The 20,438-nt window shown below is 45.5% G+C and overlaps 1 protein-coding gene across 1 annotated transcript in view; it reads right to left on the bottom strand.

The window, feature by feature from the left end:
• Positions 1–18,542, bottom strand: part of TNS1 (tensin 1) — a 200,195-nt gene extending 181,653 nt beyond the window's left edge. Inside the window, exon 1 of the mRNA XM_049768018.1 lies at positions 18,528–18,542. The gene's annotated coding sequence lies outside the window, so the exon portion shown is untranslated. The remainder of the gene's footprint in view (positions 1–18,527) is intronic.
• Between the last annotated feature and the right edge of the window lie 1,896 nt (positions 18,543–20,438).

Genomic DNA, 20,438 nt, shown 5'->3' with positions numbered 1-20,438 from the left:
GTGCATTGTGTGGGTTGTGAGTGTGTGTGAGGCGAGAGTGAATGCGTGTGTGTGCATGCGCTAGCAGATGCCTACAACATACCAAACCTCCTTACTAATCCCAAGGTCCTGCTGTTTAGAAGCTGTCTAAGAGCAGAGAGGACCTTTCTCCCCATGGCCTACCTCATCCTGGAGCGCCCCCCGGGGGAACGCAGAAGCAGAATACCAAGGTCAGAGCCACCACAGCTTTCTGGAGACTGCCCAGAAAACTGGGAGTTTCCAAGTGCTAACACAGGTTGACTTGGGACTGCCATGCACCCCAGCATCACAATCATTAGGGTGTTAGATAATAATGCAGACCCCTGTGTCTAAGCCCGGACCTATTCACTGGACCCAAATGGGGCATGTTTGTGGGCCCCTCAGCAGTAGCAGGGCTCACAGATAGGATATGGGGGCCCGTTAGCATGGCTGTCCCTTCTGAAATCAGCCAGGAATTAGAGAGCTAGAGATAGTACAGCAGGCAGGATGCTTGCCTTGCATGCAGCCAAACTGGATTGAATCGCTAGCATTTTATATAGTCCCCCGAATCATACCAGGAGTGATCCCTGAATAAAGGAGTAAGCCCTGAACACTGCTAGGAGTGGCTTCACCAAAAATAAAAGAAATAAAGAGAGATCAGAACTAGGTTCTCCCTCTTCCCCATCCCACCCCCAGACTGGAAACAGGGAAATTCTTCAGTGACTGACAGGCTCTGGAGCCAGACCCTCATGCCCAAGTTGATCCCCAAGTCCACTGCCTGCCCACTGCTTGGCTGGTGCCCAGATTTCCCCTTCAGCCCCTCTTTTCTCATGATAGTGTGACCCATTCCATCTGCTTTCTGTGTGGCCTTTCAAGGAATTAAAACCCAGCAGCCACCCTGCAGAGATGCCTCAATAACAGGGACTATGAACAATGAACATGATTACAGAGTAAGGGTCACACTAGGCGAGAAAGAAGATTCTTTACAAAGGCCAACAGGGGAGACAAGCTTCAGAGAGCAGGACCAGAATAAAGAGAAGATCCAGAACCCGGAGTGAGAAATTGAAGAAGGCCATTACAAAACACCACTGGGCGGGAATAAGGATTAAAGACGACTATGACAAGGACTAATTGCAGTGTAGATGAAACAGTCATGTTTCTAGAAACACAAGCTACCAAACTGATTTACAAGGAAATGGAGCATCTGAAGAGACACGGAATACACAGGTTGAGTGGATGAGAGACAGGGGCCAAGTGGTCTCAGGAGTACTGAGTAAAAAAAAAAAAAAAGTCAGATCTAAATACCCAAGCAAAAGTCAACAACAGAATCAAGAGACCCAAACTATAACAAGCTCTACACAAAATGGATCCATTATACTAGTAGCCCAGGGAACTAAGGATGGAGGTATGGGATGCATGCTGGGAACTATGATGGAGGGAGGTCAACTCTGGTGGTGGAAATGCCCCTAATTCACTGTCACTATATGCCTGAAATACTACTGTGAAAGACTTGTAAGGAATGAATGACTAGAGCTGGAAAATGTCTCACAATATGGACGAATTAGTAAACTGACCATTGAAGTATTTAATAAAGCAAGATTTAAAAAAAGAATTACACAGGCTGAACTAGGAATCAAAATAACCACCTATAGAGCTGGAGAAGCGGTATTGGAATAAGGTGATTTCCTTGTATGTAGCTGGCTGACTGTTTCTATTCTTGGTACTGCAGAGGGTCCAATGAGTAACAATGGCACTGATCTCTGAGCACAGAGCCAGGAGTAAGCTCTAAGCACCACCCAATGACATGAGACCACCATCCAGATGAGACCCTATAACCCCCCCTCAAAATAAAAACTTACCCCCAAAGAAAAAACAAGGTCCAGATGCCTTTATACAAACATTTCAAGAATCGGTATCCGTTTTCCAAAAAGTGGGAGAGTAAACACTCTTCTAGGAGACCAATATTATCATGCATGACACCAAACTAAAGCATTCCAAAAAATGGAAATCTGAAGACCAATTTCTTATTACTAGAGACATAAAACCCCCAACAGAAGAATAGAAATGACCTAGCCACATCAAATAAGAATTATGCACCATGACAAAAATAAATATACCCCAGAACGGCAAGATTGTTTTAATATCTGAAGATTCAGGGACTAGAGTGATAGAACGGCAGATAGGACATTTTTCTTGAAAGCAGCCAACCTGGGTTCAATCCCTGGCATACCATATGGTTCCCCGCAACCCTGCCAGAAGCGATTTCTGAGCAGAGCCACGAATAACCCGAGTGCCGCCAAGGTGTGGTCCAAAACCCAAAGATTCATAAATAGAATAATTTTAAATACAGGATTAACAAAAAGGATCATCTCAATAGACACTGAGAACACTTGGCAAAATCTGTTTCCTGATTAAAAGAAAAGAAAAATAGAACAAACTAGAAATTGAAGGAAACATGCTTAGTCTGACAAAAGGCATCTATGAGAAACCAAAGCTGACTTCATACTTAATAATAAAAGACAGCATGCTTCCCACTAAGATCAAGTACAGATAAGAAATTCTGCTCAAACCACTTAAAAGCAACTGGCAATTGTCAAACGATGGTTCAAGTCAGCACAATTAGGGAAAAGGAAAGGATGAAAGAGATTAAAGGAATCAAGGTTGGAAGGAAAAAGTAAAACACTCTGTCCACAGATGTGATTTCTTACATAATAAAATCTAAATAATTATTTTTAAAGACTATTAGAATGTATAATCCTACCATATAAATTATAAATCATTAAAACAGATTACTATTACATATTAATATGTATATGTTGAAAATTATATATGATGAAGACAAACCATAAACATAAAGGCCTACTGTGTTTCTATAAGTTAGCAAGGAACAACCTGAAAGCAAAATTAAGAAAACAGCTCTTGGGGACCAGAGAAATAGTATATATAAAGGTTAAGGCACTTGCCTTGCAGGCAGTGAAGACCAGCTCCATCTCCAGCATCACATACAGTTTTCTTTTTTGTTATTGTGGTAGTTTCTTTTCTTTTTTAATTTAAGCACTGTGGTTAGAAAATTGTCCATGGTTGAGTTTCAGTCATATAATGTCCAACATCCTTCACCAGTGCATATTTCCCACTACCAATGTCCGCAGTTTCCCTCCCACCCTCTCTCCTGTCCTGCTCTGGGGCAGGCAGATATTTTGTTTCTCTGTCCTTTTTTTCTTTTTGACACTGTGGTTTGCTCCATTGTTAATGAACAACAGGCAGATATTTTGCTTCTCTCTCTCTCTCTCTCTCTCTCTCTCTCTCTCTCTCTCTCTCTCTCTCTCTCTCTCTCTCTCTCTCTTTCTCTCTCCCTCCTTTTTTCCCTTTTATGACACTATTGCTTTGAATTTTTGGGGGGGGGGGACTTTAGGCTTTTGGCTTTTGGGCCACACCCGGCGGCACTCAAAGGTTACTCACTCTTAGCTCTGCACTCAGAAATCACTCTTGGCAGGCTCGAGGGACCATATGGAATGCAGGGTTTCAAATCACCGTCCATCTTGGATCGGCTGCATGCAAGGCAAACGCCCTACCGATATGCTATCATAACAGCTGGCTGGTGGTTTGCACTATTATGAATAGTACCTAGGAAAACTCTGAGCACCACTAGGAGTCACTCCTTAGCACAGAACCAAAAGCTGCTTCTGAGTATCCCTGAGAGTAGCCAAAGCATCCTCAAATTCCTTTTAGAAGATCATCAAAATAATTACATACTTAAGAATTTAACCCCAAAGTCGTCACTTTTCTACTTTGAAAATTCCAAAACAATGTTGAAAGAAATGGGGAAAAAAGGTCTAAAGACATAGAAAGCATCCCAGCCATATTTTCAAGATCAGAAAACTCAGCGTTGTTTAGTTGTTAATACTACATTGTAAAATTGGTTTACAAATTTAGCACAATTCCTATTAGAATACTAGCCAGTTGACACTAACCCTAAAATATATATAAACATATATAGACTCTTGAGTCTAAAATGATCTAATACCATACTAGTTTTTATCTTTCATAAGATGAGATAAGCAAAATTTTTCTCTTTTTCTTTTTTTTTTTTTGTTGTTTTTTTTTGTTGTTGTTGTTGTTGTTTGGGTCACACCCGGCAATACTCAGGGGTTACTCCTGGCTGGCTGCTCAGAAATAGCTCCTGGCAGGCACGGGGGACCATATGGGACACCAGGATTCGAACCAACCACCTTTGGTCCTGGATGGGCTGCTTGCAAGGCAAATGCCGCTGTGCTATCTCTACGGGCCTGCAAAATTTTTCTATGACTATCCTCCCTCTGACTCATTTCACTCAGCATAATAATCACTATGTCCATCCATGTATGTGTCAGAAAATTTAATAACTTCATTTTTCCTAATGGCTGCATTCACATCCCAACTTTTAAGCTTATGACAAAGCAAGAGTAATTAAAATAATGTGTAATGGCCATAGAATATACAGATGATATACAGATGACTCAATGGCTCAATGGAATAAAATATACAGATATAAATAAACAGATATAAATATACAGATATAAATAAAATATACAGAATATACAGATGATATACAGATGACTCAATGGCTCAATGGAATAAAACTGAGAGTCCAGAAATAAAATCTATTATCAACTGATTTTCTGTTTGTTGTTGGGATCACACCCAGGAATTCTCAAGAATTACTCCTAGTTCTGGTTTCAGAAGACCCTACATGATGCTGGAATCAACCCAGGTTGACCATACACAGGCAAATGCCTTACCTCCTATCTGGCTCCTGAGCAACTGATTTTTTTTTTTTTTTTGAGCAATTGATTTTTGACAAGTTGGCAAGATCATTCAGTGGGAAAGGATAGTCTTCTCAACAAATTAATCTAGGATCATCAAAGAAACATGAAAAAATTGGACATTTTAAGCAAAAAAAAAGTCTCAAAGTTTTGGCACTGAGGTCTAGTATTGACCTGTTGGCTGACATCATCACCTGGTGAAACACCAGGGTTTTCTGAGCACTGATTCAAAGATACACACACACACACACACACACACACACACACACACACACACACACACACACATACAAATAATAAAAGAATCTAGCCCCTTACCTCATGCCATATATAAAAATTAACCCACGGGGCCAGAGAGATAGCATGGAGGTAAGGCGTTTGCCTTTCATGCAGAAAGTCATCGGTTTGAATCCCGGCATCCCATATGGTTCCCCGTGCCTGCCAGGAGCAATTTCTGAGCATGGAGCCAGGAGTAACCCCTGAGCACTGCCGGGTGTGACCCAAAAGCCCCCCAAAAAAGTAAAAATAAAAATAAAAATTAACCCCACATGAACAAAAGGCCTAACTAACTACAGAAAGGTAAATCTATAACACTATTCAAAGAAAAAATTAGGATAAATCTGTCAGTATTAACAAGCTAAGCTATTGAAATCACAGGGTTAGAGCGATAGCATAGCAGTAGGGCCTTAGCCTTGCACCCGGCCTACCCAGGTTTGATCCCCAGCACCCAGCATCCCACATGGTCCCCTGAGCCTGTCAGGAGCAATTTCTGAGTGCAGAGCCAGGAGTAACTCCTGAGTGCCACTGGGTGTGGCAAAAAAAAAAAAAAAAAAAAAAACCTTCAAGTGAAAAGACAACCTAAGGTTTGAGGAAGAAATATCTCCAGTCATGTTTCTGATCAGGGACCAAGAACTTAAGTGGATGAAAAAACTCTTACAACTCAATAATAAAAAGAAAAAGGACTTTTTTTAGGGATGAGGCCACAACCAGTGGTGATTAGGCGTTACTCCTGGCCCTGTGCTCAGAAATTATTCTTGGGGGCCGAGAGATAGCACAGCTGTAAGGTGTTTGCCTTGTATGTGGCCATCCTAGGGTGACTCAGGTTCCCAGCATCTCATATGGTCCCCTGAGCCTGCCAGGAGCAATTTCTGAATGCAGGACCAGGAGTAGCCCTTGAGTGTCACTGAGTGTGGCAAAAAAAAAAGAGAGACAGACAGACAGACAGACAGACAGACAGACAGACAGACAGACAGACAGACAGACAGACAGACAAAGAGAGAGAAATTACTCTTGGCAGACTTAGGGGATCATAAGGAATACTGGTGATCAAATCTGAGTTGGCCACTTGCAAGGCAAATGCCTTACCCAATGTGCTTTTGCTCCAACCCTGAGGACCTTTTTTTTTAATGAGCAAAATATCTATAAATCCACTCCTCCAAAGATACTCAGTGATGAATAAACACATTAAAAGATGCTCAACATCTCAACATCAGGAGTCATCAGGGAAATCAAATCAAAACCACAATGAAAGACCATTTCATATCCACAAGAACAGCTACAATCACAAAGTCAGATAATGTAATGAAGCAGAAAGTCAAATGGTTCTGCTTTGTTTGGGGCTGGATCGCATTTCCCACAAAAACTTTAGAATGTGACTTTATTATTAGAATTGGGATACTGAGAGAGCTAATCAAATTAACAAGAGGAGGGCCTAAAATGTGAGTCGGTGAAGAGCACTTGCCTTGCTTGTTTGAGGGCTTGGGCTCAATTCCTAGAGCCCCAAAATAATCATAATAAATTATATTTTTAAAATAAAGTCACAATAAGTACATTATGGTGTAGCCTAAACCAATACGATGAGTATCCCCTTTATAAGGGTATGTAGAAGACAACATGAAGACAGGAGGAAAATATCTGTGAAGAAAGAGTGCTAGAATACATGCATTATAAACCAATAATAAACCATAATAAACGCATGCATAGGGGCCAGAAAGCACAGCGGTAAGGCCTTTGCCTTGTAGACAACCAACTGGGACAGACCTGGTTTCAATTCCCGGTATCCCATATGGTCTCCTGAGCCTGCCAGAGGCAATTTCTGAGCACAGAGCCAGGAGTAACCCCTGAACACCACCAGGTGTGGCCCAAACACCAAAATAAAATAAAATAAAAAATAAACAAATGCATAGTAAACCAAATAACACGAATAACAGAGGAAGGATTCCCTTTGAGAGTTCAGAGAATGGCTCTGCCATCATCTGATTTCAACTTCGGGCTTCCAGATTTGGGAAACAAATTTCCATTGCTCAAATCATCTTATGTGTGGTTCTTTGTTAGGGCGGACCTGGAAAATGAATGGCAGCACTTTGGAGAACAATCTTGCAGCTCCTCCAAAGGTTAACCTAGAGTGACCGCATAGCCCTGCGATGCCTTTCCTAGGTCTAAACACACAAGAGAAGTGAAAACTTCCCACCCAACAATTTGGGCATGTGTAAGAGCTTAGTCATGGCAATAACCCACAAAGGGAAACAACCCAAATGTCATTCCTCAATGGATGGAGGAATGAAACGTAGTCCACCCCTTCCCTGGAGCTTCATTCAGGAAAAGATGATTGTAGAGACATTTCACTAAGGGAAAGGAGCTGTCATAAATAGCATACATTCTCCACTCCAGAGATAGGAAATCTCCAAAATATCACAGTAAATAGAGGTAGAAAGATGAGTGGTTGCTTAGGGCTGGGGAGTGGACAGGAGAGTGACAGATGGACAGTGATAACTAACATGGGCCAGGGTGGAGAAGATGTCTTTGTAAGGTAATAGAGATTTATTGCTTTCATCAATTTTATTACCATTTACCATGTTTTGGGGGCAGAGCAAAAGCATAGCTGTAGGGCATTTGCCTTGCATGCGGCCAAGCCAGGACAGACCTGGGTTCAATTCTTAGTGTCCATTTAGTCTCTCCCCCTCCCCCCCAACCTGCCAGGAGCAATTTCTGAGTGCAGAGCAAAGAGTAACCTCTGAGCACCGCTGGGTGTGGCCAAAATAATAATAATAATAATAATAACAATAATAATAATAATAATAATAAAATACCATGGTTCAATGCTGTTAACATGTATTATTCTTATATGCAAAGTTATTTTCTCTCCAACATATCAGTGCCCAAAACTTTTCTATCCTTATGTTGTCTGCTGTCTGATTCTTTTCCCCTCCCTACAACCCACTCAGGTTTTACAATCAAAGACCCAGTTTGTCATCATTCTATTCTTTTGTTTCTCTATACCCCCATACGAGATCACCCAGTATTTGTTCTTCTTCCTCTGATTTATTTCATATGTCACCCTCTAGTTCTAGCCATGTTGCAGCAACCTGCAAAATGCCATCATTTTTATGACTGCATAGTATTCTAGTATGTGTGCCACACACAACATTGTGTTATGTATTGTCCATAAACCACAGCTTTCTAGCACCACCAATTTGGGTTGATTCCATGTCCCAGCTATTGTACTTAGTGATACAATGACATAAGAGTAGAAACATCTTTTTGAGTTCATGTTTTTTATCTCTAGAGGGGGGAACGATCTAAAGGGAAATGATCACAAAGTGGGTTCATTGGGTCATATATGAAAGCTTTAGTCTTAGTTTTTTGAAGAGCCTCCGAACTATTTATGGAAATATTTCACTATTGACTGTGATGATAGTTACACAATAGTAAACATATAAAAACCACTGGGAAAAGAGAGTTAGTACAGGGGATAGGTACTTGCCTTGCACACAGCCTACCTGAGTTCAGTCCCTAGCATCCCATATGTCCCCAGAACCTGCCAGGAGAGACTCTGATTGCAAAGCCAGGAGTAAGTCCTGAGCACAGCTGGGTGTGCCCCAAAACAAAACAAAACAAAACAAAAGTTAAGAGAGACACTTGACCTCGGAAAGCTCTTTAAACTGGGTGCTCAAGACTAAGAGAGTAGGGACTTAAACAGGCCTTCAGAAGCTGTAGCCAATGTCACAAATTATGGGTGACTTACTTTTCTTTAAACCAATTTCAATGGGGCGCTGGAATGATAGCATGGTGGTAGCATTTTTGCCTTGTATGCAATTAACCTGAAACAGACCTGGGTTTGATCCCCGGTATCCCATATGGTCCCCTGAGCTTGCCAGGAGCAATTTCTGAGTGCAGAGCCAGGAGTAACCCCTGATCGGCACTGGGTGTGACCCAAAAACCAAAACAATAAAATAAAAAAACCATCAATGAAATATACTCTAAGTATCAAAAGTCCAGGACAGGTGATTCTAAGAATCACCTCCAGTGAGTTTACAGGCATGTACCTCTGCAAAGTTATCACCTCTGAAATCATAATACAGAACACTCCTCACACCCCAAATGAGATCTTTCATGCTCCTTTGAATCTTTCCACCACCTCCAGTTCCCAGAAATGACTAAACTACATTTTTGTCACAATAGATCTTCCTTTTCTAAGAATTCCATAAAGAAAAAAAAATTCCATAAAGCAGCATCAATCTACATGGGTTCTCAAGCCAAGCTTCTTCCACTAGACACTGTTCTGGGCCTTCTTCCACAGTGGCAACCCTTTCTACAACAATCCTTCCCTCTGGACTATTCTTTATCCTTTCCTATTCCTGAGTCACGCCCTACTGAGCTCACATCACAAGCTTTGTAGCCACACATCTGTTGGAAATTTAGGGGATAATATCTAAAATTGCCCTGTGTACAAGTCATCTTTCAGACTTGTTTTCATATTTCTTACATACAACACCTTGAGTGGAATTGCCAGGTCCCATGGCCAGAGTATGTTTATATTCCTACAGAAATATCATTCTATTTTTCTGAGTATTTGTTCAGTTCTGCAATCCCACAACAGCTAGTTGTCCCTTCTAGAAATCCTTATGCCCAAGACATATCCCAAACCAATTAAATGGATCTCTGGGAGGTAGGTAACAGTATCTTCAAAGTGCCCTGGTGAAATACAGAATAACTTTGCTCATAAGCAGAATATAAAGTAACATACTAAGAGAACAACTAAAGCCCAAAAGCAACAGAAACAAAGAGCAGGAGAACTGGTCCTTAGTAAGAAACTTGCCACTGGGGAGGTAGGGTGAAGACAGAGAAGTATCCACTATGATAATGATAAAGGGAAGTAGTCATTCTGGACCAGGACTAGGTGCTGAAAGGAGGTAAAGTAGCATGTATGATGCCCTATCAGTAAAAGTGTTGGAAACCATAGTGCCTACAAGGGGGGAAAAAAAGGAAAAAATGTGCCTGCCGTAAGGGCAGGCTGGGGGCAGGACAGAAACTGGGAACATTAGCAGAGGAAAGTGGACATTGGAACATTGTTGGAATACATCTAAAACTCAACCATGAGTAAGTAACTTTGTAGCTGTCATTCACAGTGATTCAACTAAAAAAAAAAATTTTTTTTGAGTATCCTGGTGATCCTTATTACATCCAATCAATCCTGGGTGGCTTGAGGTAAGCAAAAGATAACAGTCCACCTACCTCATGATTTCTTCTCTCAGACAATGAAGAGGGAGAAACAAAACATAATGCAAAAATCTCTATCACCTTTGGCACACCCTACAAGTCTCTTCAGATTCTCCTGACTTACAAAAGTTAGGAGAAGGTAAAAGAAACAAAACTAACAAATAGAGACTGGAGTCATAGTTCAAAGGACCTAAATACATAATTTGCACAAAGGATTGATTCCCTGCAAGTTCCTAACACCAACCAGGACTGAACTCTGAGCTAGGAGTAGCCCCAAGCATCACTGGATGTGACCCAAAACCTACTCCCACTACAAAAATAATAACTCGGAGTGAGTAACTTGACCACTTAATCTTCAGCTTAAAGTTTGGGCAGGCTGTCCTTCAGGATGCTCAGAGTCTTTCAAGACAGGTTCTTGGAAGAATCTTCCTGTTGCAGGTAAGAAACTTAACCCAGAGAAGTTAAGCAAGGTGTCTCAGGTCAAACCAGGTTATGGCCGCAATCAGGATTTAAAACTCAAGGTCTGTCTCAAAGGCCAAAAACTTCCACACACCACCTGGCTCCAGGATGTTGGGGCCAGGAACCTTCCCCTCCCCTGCCCCAACCCACCTATTCCTGGTAGCAACAAGCTACCCAAATGGCACTGAAGCGAGTCTGCAGGTGTGTTTATGAGAGAGCAGTAAGGTGCTGTGTGATGTGGCTGAAAGGTGGGGGTTAATTATGGGATTTCCTTTCCTTTCAAGCTTAAAGGATGGGATTTAAACCCCTTTGGTACAGGGGAGGAGACCAAGTCATTGTTGTTTCCTCCTCCTTCCAGCCCAGCTGGTGCCCCAGAAGGGGGATCTCAGGGAGCTACAGGGAAGAGCATAATTGGAAGGAGGCTGGAAAGAGGACAGTCCCCAGTTTAGCAACTCTGGTTGTGGAAGAATGTACTACCCCATGGCCGGCCTGGACAGCTATTTCAAAACCAGGGAGGGAAATCCGGCGTGAGAAAAGGATTGCTCAAAAATATCTGTCTCGGGATTAAGGGAAACAGCTTGGCTCCACAGGAAGTCTATTGGCTTTGCAATTTTTCTACAGGTCACAAACAACTCTGAAACTGCATTTCTGGAAACGCCACAAGGAGAAGATCTCTACATACATGGGGAGTCTTATGCATCATTTCACAGGGAACAAAGCATATATGCATGTAGAAAAGTAAAACTGGAAGACAAATTCAGAACCATCGCTTTATATTTTGGGGGTCACACCCGGTAGCTCTCAGGTTTTACTCGGAATTGCTCCTGGCAGGAACCGGGGGCATATGGGATGTCAGGATTCAAACCACCTTCCATCCTGGATCAGCTGCGTGCAAGGTAAACGTCCTATGGCTGTGCTATCTCTCTGGCCCCAAATTCAGGACCATCTCTTTAAATCCACAACAGGAAAGAAAACTAAAGGCAAATAAGGAGAGATAAGTGGTGGGGATGGAAGGAGACCATGGGAGGCTTAGAATTGGCTTCCTTGGGGGGATCTGGAAAAGAGCAGGATGTGGGACTTCTAGGACTTTCTTGAGTTGCTGTGCCTGAGAGAGCCACTCCCCCTCTCTGTCTCTGTCTCTAGATCTCCTCTCCTGCTTCCCACAGAAAGACACAGAACTAAGTGCCCTGACACCAGTTGGTTACTTTCCTGTATCTCAGTGCCCTGACACCAGTTGGTTACTTTCCTGTATCTCAGTTCTGGATCTAGAGATCCTGTGAACCCTGCCCACCTTGCAGAACAGAGATGAGTGAAAATCAATGTCTTGCAATGCTCTGCTTAGGTACAGGTGAAGAAAGTCCATGGCAAACCTGCTCACAATTACCCCCTTTGCCCCCACAGCAGATAACAGCAGAATGAAACACGTGCAGATGATTCAAGACCCCTGGAATAACTTAGAAATAAAGATGAGGTACAGCATCCTGAAGGGCTTTGATGAGCCTTAAAGACATTCTGATCAAAAAGCATCAAATCTGGACCGAAGCAATAGTGAGTAAGGCACTTGCCTTGCACATGGCCAACCCAGATTCAATCTCCGGCATCCCATATGGTTCCCCAAGAATCCCAAGAGTGATTCCTGAGTTCGGAGTTTGGAGTAACCCCTCGATCACTGCTTGGTGTGATCCCAAAACAAACGCAAGCAAACAAACAAAGGAACAAATAAACACAGAGTCAAAACTACCATCCAAGTAGAAAAGCAATTCTGGGCTAGAGAGATGTCTCCAAGAGCTGAGTCTTTTTTTTTTTTAAATTGGGAATGTTGTCTGTGTCAAACCCTATAGAAAACAATATGTAGACTCTTCCCAAAACTAGGAATAATGCTCTTGTTTGGCCCAGCCATCCCACTTTTGGTATCTATCCCCAAGATATTCATTAATGAATGAATTAATTAATATTCATTAATGAAATATTCATTAAAAAGATGCAGCCTCACCTATGTTCACTGACTGCTTAGCCTGGATTTGGAAACATCCACTTGTCCAAGGACAGAATGAAAAATAAAGTTATGGTATATACCCACAATGGAATATTGGGGGCCAGAGCGATAGCACAGTTGCAGGGCGTTTAACTTACATGCAGCCAACCCAGGATGGACCTCAGTTCAATTCCCAGCATCCCATATGGTCCCCAAGCCTGCCAGGAACAATTTCTGAGCACAGAGCCAAAGTAACCCCTAAGTGCTGCTGGGTGTGGCCCCAAAACCAAAATCAACAAAATGTGCTCTCACTTTGTTGTTACTTTTTGAGAGGGTTTTTGGGGTGGGGGAAGGAAACATCTAGCTGTGCTTATGGCTCTGAACTCAAGGCTCATTTCTGGTAATATCAGGGTATCTGATAGTATGTGGTAGTATATGTGACACTGTACAAGGAAAATACCCTACTCATTGTACTATTTCTGTACTATCTCTGGCTCTTCAATTCAATTCCACTCTAACCCCCAAAGCTGGTGCCTTTAAGCCTCTTTGGAGAAATAAACATGCATTTAATACCATGAGTTAGCACTGAGACCCCCTCTTCTACCAGCATAGAGATGCTTCACTAAGAGGTAGAAAACAGGGCAATGGAATAGCAGGGCTCCTTCTCAGTTTGCCTTTGGCTGCCAGTGATAAGGAAGATTCCTTCTATCTGCCAGCTCACATGGTAGGAAGGGAGCACAGGCAGAGTTGCAACTTAGAGATAGCTGATCCCTCTGTGTCCTTCATTTCCTACCACTCCCTCCACTCCAGAAATCAGATCAACCTATACCTATCAGAGCATCTTTGCTAGACATGCCTCCAAAGCAAGGCTCGTTTCATGCCCTTACATAGCCCCTCAATCATGGACATGGCGATAAGATGGGTCTCTGTTAGGACAGAGCAGAAATCAGTGTCTATCTTCCCAGGCTGCTGGGGGGCTGGGGTATAGAAGATAGAATAAACAGCCTCTCTTTCTCTTCTCTATCTCTCAGTCTCTTTCTCCTCTCTCTATCCCTCCTTCCCTCTCCCTCTCCCTCTTCCAGATCTTCCCTTCATCCCTCCCTCTCTCTCCCACCCTCTCCACTTCCTCTTCCCTAACCTCTTTCCTCTTCTATACTTCCCTCTCCCCCTCCCTCTTTCTCACCCTCTCCTCCCCTTTCCTGTCCTCTTTTTGGGCCATGCCCAGCAGTGTTCAAGGCTGTGTACCAGGGATCACTCCTGGTAGTACTCAGGAAACTAGGGATCAAATCTGATTTACTATATGTAAGTCCAATCACTCCTGGCAGCATTTGGGGGGCACTATATAATGTGTTGGTTTGAACTGGGGTCAGCCACATGCAAAGCAAGCACCTTAAACTGTACTACCTCTTGAGCTCTGCTCTTCCTATCTGGCACCAATGCTAACGATACTGGCTACCATGTTTGAGAGAGTCACATGGAGTCATCCTATTTGCAAGAAACAGACAGCCAAAATGATAATACAGCAGATAAGTCATAGGCTTTACATGCATTCAACCCAGTTTCAATGCCCAGCATCCCAAATGACCCCTAAACACTATCAAACATCTCCTAAGGGCCAGAGCAAAAGCACTGTGGATAGGGTTGCATGTGCCCATCCCCAGTCAATCCCCAGAATCCCATATGGCTTCCCAAGTATGCCAGGAGTAACCTTGGAACACAGGAGAGTATGGCATCCCCCCAAATGTAAACAGAAAGACACAGAAGGCTATCAGACTTGTAGCCACTGGAATGCACTACCTTGAAGGTGGGGCCTCTAAACCCCATCAGGCTTCAGAAGAACAGGATCCCAAGAGACCCTGAGTTACGAGCAGTCATCAAAGCCTCGCCCAAATTCCTCAGCCATGGAAGCTTGGAAGCTCAGAGATAGATGCTAAGTGCAAACACTTTGCTCCCAGCAACTCCATCACATGGTGGCGGGTCACATTGTGTTGCTACAGAGAAGTAGAATCACTTGGTACAACAGGGAAGGGATCCAGGAGTGATGCAGACAGAAGGGCTGAGTTGGTGAGGCCAGAAGAGCATCAGTGGGGCAAAGAAATCCCTAACACGTGAAGAAGAGCTGTGAAACCAGAAACCCTGGTGAAGAGGAAATCCTGGCGCCTTCTGCCCCAGGAATTTCTCCCACACTCCATCTGTCTTGGTAAATGGAACCACGTGCGCTGGCTTGCTCTGGCCAAAAACCTGGCATAGTCCCTGAGTCCATTCTGTCTCACCCTGGGCATCTGCACCACCAGCCAAGCTATCCCTAACCCCCGCCCAGCTGCAACCCAGACCTCAGCCCTCCTCCTCAGCCGTCCTGTAGGCTCCAAGTCACCAGCTTCTCACCTTGGGACATCAGAGATCGCTTCTAGGACCATCTCCCTGCTCCTACACTCATATCCATTCACAAACACTTTCAGAGTGAGGATAAGCTCAAGTCTCTATGCTCACAAAGACATTAAACCCAGGACTTTGGCATGCAAAGCTCAAACTATTGTATCAGAAAAAATAGCATGCAGCTGATATCAGTTCAATCCCCGACATCACATATGCCCTGTGAGCACTGTCAAGGATCACTCCTAAGCACAGATCCAGAAAAAAGACCCTAATCACTGCTGGCGCTACCCAAATACCACACACACAACACTGCACACACACACACACACACACACACACACACACACACACACATACACTTATCCATGCACTCTAGTCTTTTCCCCAACCTTACATGACCTTCCAAGCTTGCCAAGAGCATCAGTTCAGGGTCTCTGAACCTGCCCTTTAATCTCTCAGACCATGCAACCACCCCTTGGGTACCAAGGGGTATTCCTCTAGCCTTGTGACTCTCCATCCACTGTACTGCTCCCATATGACACTCACAGATGGACTGTATGATCTGTCTCCCTTACTCAAACCTGGTGGCAAAGGTTATATGCATTGGGTTCCCCCTGAGTAGTGTCTGACCCATGGAAGGGGCTCAGGAAACTTCTAATGAAGCCTTTGTAGAGGGAGGACTGCAGAGAGATAATTCTGGGCAGTAGAGCATTTGCCTTTCCCATAGGAGACCCTAGGCTCGATTCCTGGCTCCACACACATTTATGCACACACACACAAAGGAAGAGGTATATGCAGTGATCTCTAAGTTGATCTGGTTATAAAACCCAGAGGACATAATTCAGCTGTGTGCTCTAGGGCTCACCTTATCTTCCCTGAGAGGAAGAAAAGAGAGGTGTGAAGGCTGTGAAGTTAGGGGAGAAAGTTGCCAGAAGGGTGGAACTCATACTATCAGCAGATCCCTTTTTAGGGTAGACAAAAAAGTTCCCTATATCTGTCTTGTCTTCCTCTTCCCTCCTCTCTTTGGTTGGCCTCCTTGGCTGGGCAGAACAGTATGATAAGGTTCAGGGGCTAGAATGATAGTACAGCAGATATGGTGTTTGCCTTGCACTCGGCCAACCCAGGTTCAATCCCCGGCATCCCATGGGTCTCCTGAAACTGCCAGGAGTGGCCCCAAAACCAAGAAATTAAAATGAAATAAATGCCAGGGTGATAGTACAGCAAATAGGACACCTGCCTTGCCCACTCTTAAACTGGGTTTGATCCCAAGAACCGTAGATGGCCCTCCAATCTTGCCAAGAGTAATTCCTAAGTGCAGAGCCAGGAGTAACCCCTGAGCATCACTGGGTGAGGTCTAAAAGAAAAGAAAAAAAAAAAATGCCAGGCCTGGGGCTGAGGTGAATCGGGTACTACCACACCCATCCTGGGAAAACCTCGGGAAGATCATTCAACCTTTGGGGCCTCCTTTCCTTATCTGTTCAACAAGGGAGCTCTCGGCCTCTTTTATGCTCCGAAGGAACAAAAAGAACAAAATCAGATAGAGCATGGCAGAACTTTCTAAGGCCTCAAGCGCTGCACCGCACAATTGTTCATTGTTGTTAAGAGAAACAGGTGCAGAAAGGGGGGGGGGGCGAATGGGGGAGATGGGAGGGAGAAAACAGAAAGGTGCTGGGGTTCAAGGTAGATACACTTCTGCTCTGTGTGAAGATCTCAAGGAGGGAGCGGCAGAAATTGTCTCCAGCTGAAGGTAGAAAGACAAATGTAAGCAGCAGGGCTGAAGACACCGCTGGATGGGGCTAAGGAGGGGCTCTACCGGGACATTCCTACCTGGAAGAAGCAAGACTGAGCAGGAGGAAGCCAGGCCTGCTGCCCCATTTGCATTGAGCTCATGCTCGGCCTCAGATGGATTTACAATCCCCCACCACCATGCTTCTGAGTGCTGACCATGCCTTGAGCCCCCTGTTCCCATCTCATCTGCATATTCATTTGCAACTGCTCAAGTTGATGAGGATGAGGATCTGAAAGATGCTGGGACTTCCTATGGGTCTCCCAGCCCATAAACAGCAGAACATTCGAGGCCCCAGACCCTAGACCTCCTCAGTTTGGAAAGCAGTTCACTCTCCCTCTGTCCCCTGAACTCCCTCCTAAAAGACCCAGCAGGAAGGGCAAAGGAAGGGGTGTACAGGGATCATGGGGGAAGGTGGTGTTCGTGGGAAGGTGCAGAGGCATAGTGAAGTGTTTCCACATCAAGAGAGCTGAGAAAGGGGGCCGGGCGGTGGCGCTAAAGGTAAGGTGCCTGCCTTGCCTGCGCTATCCTTGGACGGACGCGTCAGTTCGATCCCCCGGTGTCCCATATGGTCCCCCAAGCCAGGAGTAACCCCTGAGCGTTACTGGGTGTGGCCCAAAATCCAAAAAAAAAAAAAAAAGAGAGCTGAGAAAAATCAATCCCCTTTCTCAAAAATCCAGCAGGATCCATCCTGCTCACACTCAGCTCCAGGACATCACTACCAGCTGATCCATTGGCCCTCAGGTCTTGCCTGAGGATGCAGGGGACCAGTCAGGCCTCTTATAGCCAGGCCAAACCACTGCTCGGAACTCACCTCAAGAGGCCCCCAGCTGATTGATGGAGGGTGCAGTCCTTCAGACACAGCTAAACACTGACCTCTGACCTTATTTCCAGCTAATCTCCCCCACACCACCTTCTACAATGCCCTTCTGGGGTTCTATGCCTATGACCACCTTCTTCCCATCCCATGGTTGTTGCAGGGATCTCAAACTCAATTTACCTGGGGGCCGCAGGAGGCAAAGTCGGGGTGATCCTTGAGTGCAAAGTCAGTAGTAAGCCTTGAACACTGGGGGGGTGTGACCCAAACTACTAAAACAAAACAAAACAAAACAAAACAAAAAAAGATTCCTCTAGGACAGGGCCACAAAATGTTGTACGGAGGGCCGCAAACGGCCCGCGGGCTGCGAGCTTGAGACCCCTGTTAGATGGATTACATGGAGCCAGCAAGAGCTGGGGGCAACAGGCATGACAGTTAAACTTATTATCCTGTCCTCCAGCATCCTTCCCTCCATGGAGAAAAATGGGACAGACATCCTGAAGACCTCTCTCTCCAGAGCAAGTCCCACCAACTACCTCCAGTACAGCCAGAAAAAAATCACATATACACCCAACCCATCCTCTCCCAGGATTCCCAGACCCCCATACTAGCCCCTCTTGGGTCCTGCCCCACCTCCACCTTGACCTGCATAACTCCAGCTGCATAGTTCTTTGCATAAACAAAGAAAAGGACGACCCAAGCCCCCCTCCCAAGAAGCAGCTTTCTCACCCAAGCCTCTCCAAGTCCCGGGGACTTGGAGCCCAGCGCATTGGCATAGCCCCCCGCAGCGAAGCCAGGCGGCTTGCTGGCCCTTACCTTGGCCTGGCATTTCCGATGACAGGAGAAGCTGCAGACTGCAAGCAAGGGAGACACAGAAAGAAAGTTTAGCCGCGAGGTATGAAATGGAAACTCCAGCGAAATCTCCTCCCACCCTGCCCGCAATCCGTGCTGCTTGAGGGAGGGAGGGAAGGAGGGAAGGAGGGAGAGAGGGAGGAGGCCGCGGGGGCCTGCGGGTGGGAACGCCTGGGAAGGCCAGAGCCCTGGGCTGGCTGGCTGGCAGGGAGAAGGGAAGGGGAGGGGAGGGGAGGACTCCCTGCTGGATTCCTGCCAGGGGCAGAGGTGGCCGGACCCAGGCCCCATGCCAGGCGCGCAGAACTTGAAGGGGGCCCCGTCTCCCCTTACACACACACACCAGGCAGGCAGCCAGCACCTGGAAACCACCATCACTGTGCCCCAGAGAAGATGCATGCATCCCATTCATGACCAGATGGACCAGAAGCACCATGACACCACACAAACACATGGAAACTCACACGATCACATGCATGCACTCTCAGGCGCTGAGTCGGCCTCCTTGCACACACACGCCATCCTCAGCACCCACAAACTTCGTGTTCCCCTGAGTGAGAAGGGGCACACACAGGCGCGCAAGAACGCTCGCGCGCACACACACACAGGGCTTGCTCCGCCTCCCACGACCAGAAGCTGGAATCAAATTTCCTAAGGGGCTCTTTATGCTTGGAATGTCCCAGCCCTGCCCGCCCCACCCCATCTCCATCCCCCAGGGCCCTGGGGTGCAGGCCCTTGGCTTTGCACCTCTGCTAGGGGTTCACCAACAGAGTGGGTGGGGTCTCCTGCACGGAGCTGCTGTGTTGATGTGACCCCCTAGGCTGACCAGGCCAGATCCGGCTGAGCCTGTGGGTGAGTGGGGCTGAGGGAACAAGGAGGGAGAGGATGGGCCCTGCCCCCTCCCACCCAAAACCTGGACAGTTCAGCCACCTGACCAGACTTCCCACCTCCTGGATCTGGAGTTCTAGGGCTGAGCCAAACTGTCAGCAGGAAGCAAAAAGGCAGAGGAGTATCCCCAAAGAAGACACACCTGGCTGGGGGTTCTGAGCTGAGTCAGTGAGGACTGAGCAATGTTTTCCTGACCCTTACCCCAGTGGTTCAATGCCAGGTGTGACCTGCCCCTGGCCACAGCAGGACATACCTACCCCTGGGGATCCCAGAACTGCCCTTCTCTCTAAGCTTTTTCTTTCTTTTTTTTTTTTTTGTTTTGTTTTGTTTTGTTTTGTTTTGTTTTGTTTTTTGGGCCATACCCAGTGGTGCTCAGGCTATCTGGCTGAAATAGTGGCTATCTGCTATCTGCTATCTGCTCAGAAATAGCTCCTGGCAGGCACAGGGAACCATATGGGATGCTGGGATTCGAACCAATAACCTTAGGTCCTGGGTTGGCTGCTTGCTAGGCAAACGCCGCTGTGCTATCTCTCCGGCCCCATCTAAGCCTTTTCTTGACATTCAGCCACAAAATCATCCCAAAGTATCCCCCCAGAGGTACCCATTCCCAGTGCAGAGGCTGCTAGGAGCACTGTGGAAGAGAGCCTGCACCACTTACACCTTCCCCAAAAGGTTTACATCAAAAAGCAGGGCCAGAAAGACAGCATGAAGGTAGGTAGAGCATTTGCCTTGCATACAGAAGAATGGTGGTTCAAGTCCTGTCATCCCATATGGTCCCATGAGCCTGCCAGGAACAATTTTGAGCATAGAGCCAGGAGTAACCCTGAGCGTTGCCGGGTGTGACCTAAAAACCAAAAAAAAAAAAGCCATAAATGGGCCTGATATCCAACTGGGAGGTAGAGATTCATCCCTTCGATGTAAAAGTCTCTGGGTTTGATTCCCTGGACTAAGAATTGAGGAGGATGTGGGGAAAGGGACTCTCAGGTGTGG

The sequence above is a fragment of the Suncus etruscus genome, chromosome 2 (genome assembly GCF_024139225.1).
Source record: "Suncus etruscus isolate mSunEtr1 chromosome 2, mSunEtr1.pri.cur, whole genome shotgun sequence".
Lineage (NCBI taxonomy): Eukaryota > Metazoa > Chordata > Mammalia > Eulipotyphla > Soricidae > Suncus > Suncus etruscus.
This window is presented reverse-complemented; position numbering and strand designations above follow the sequence as displayed.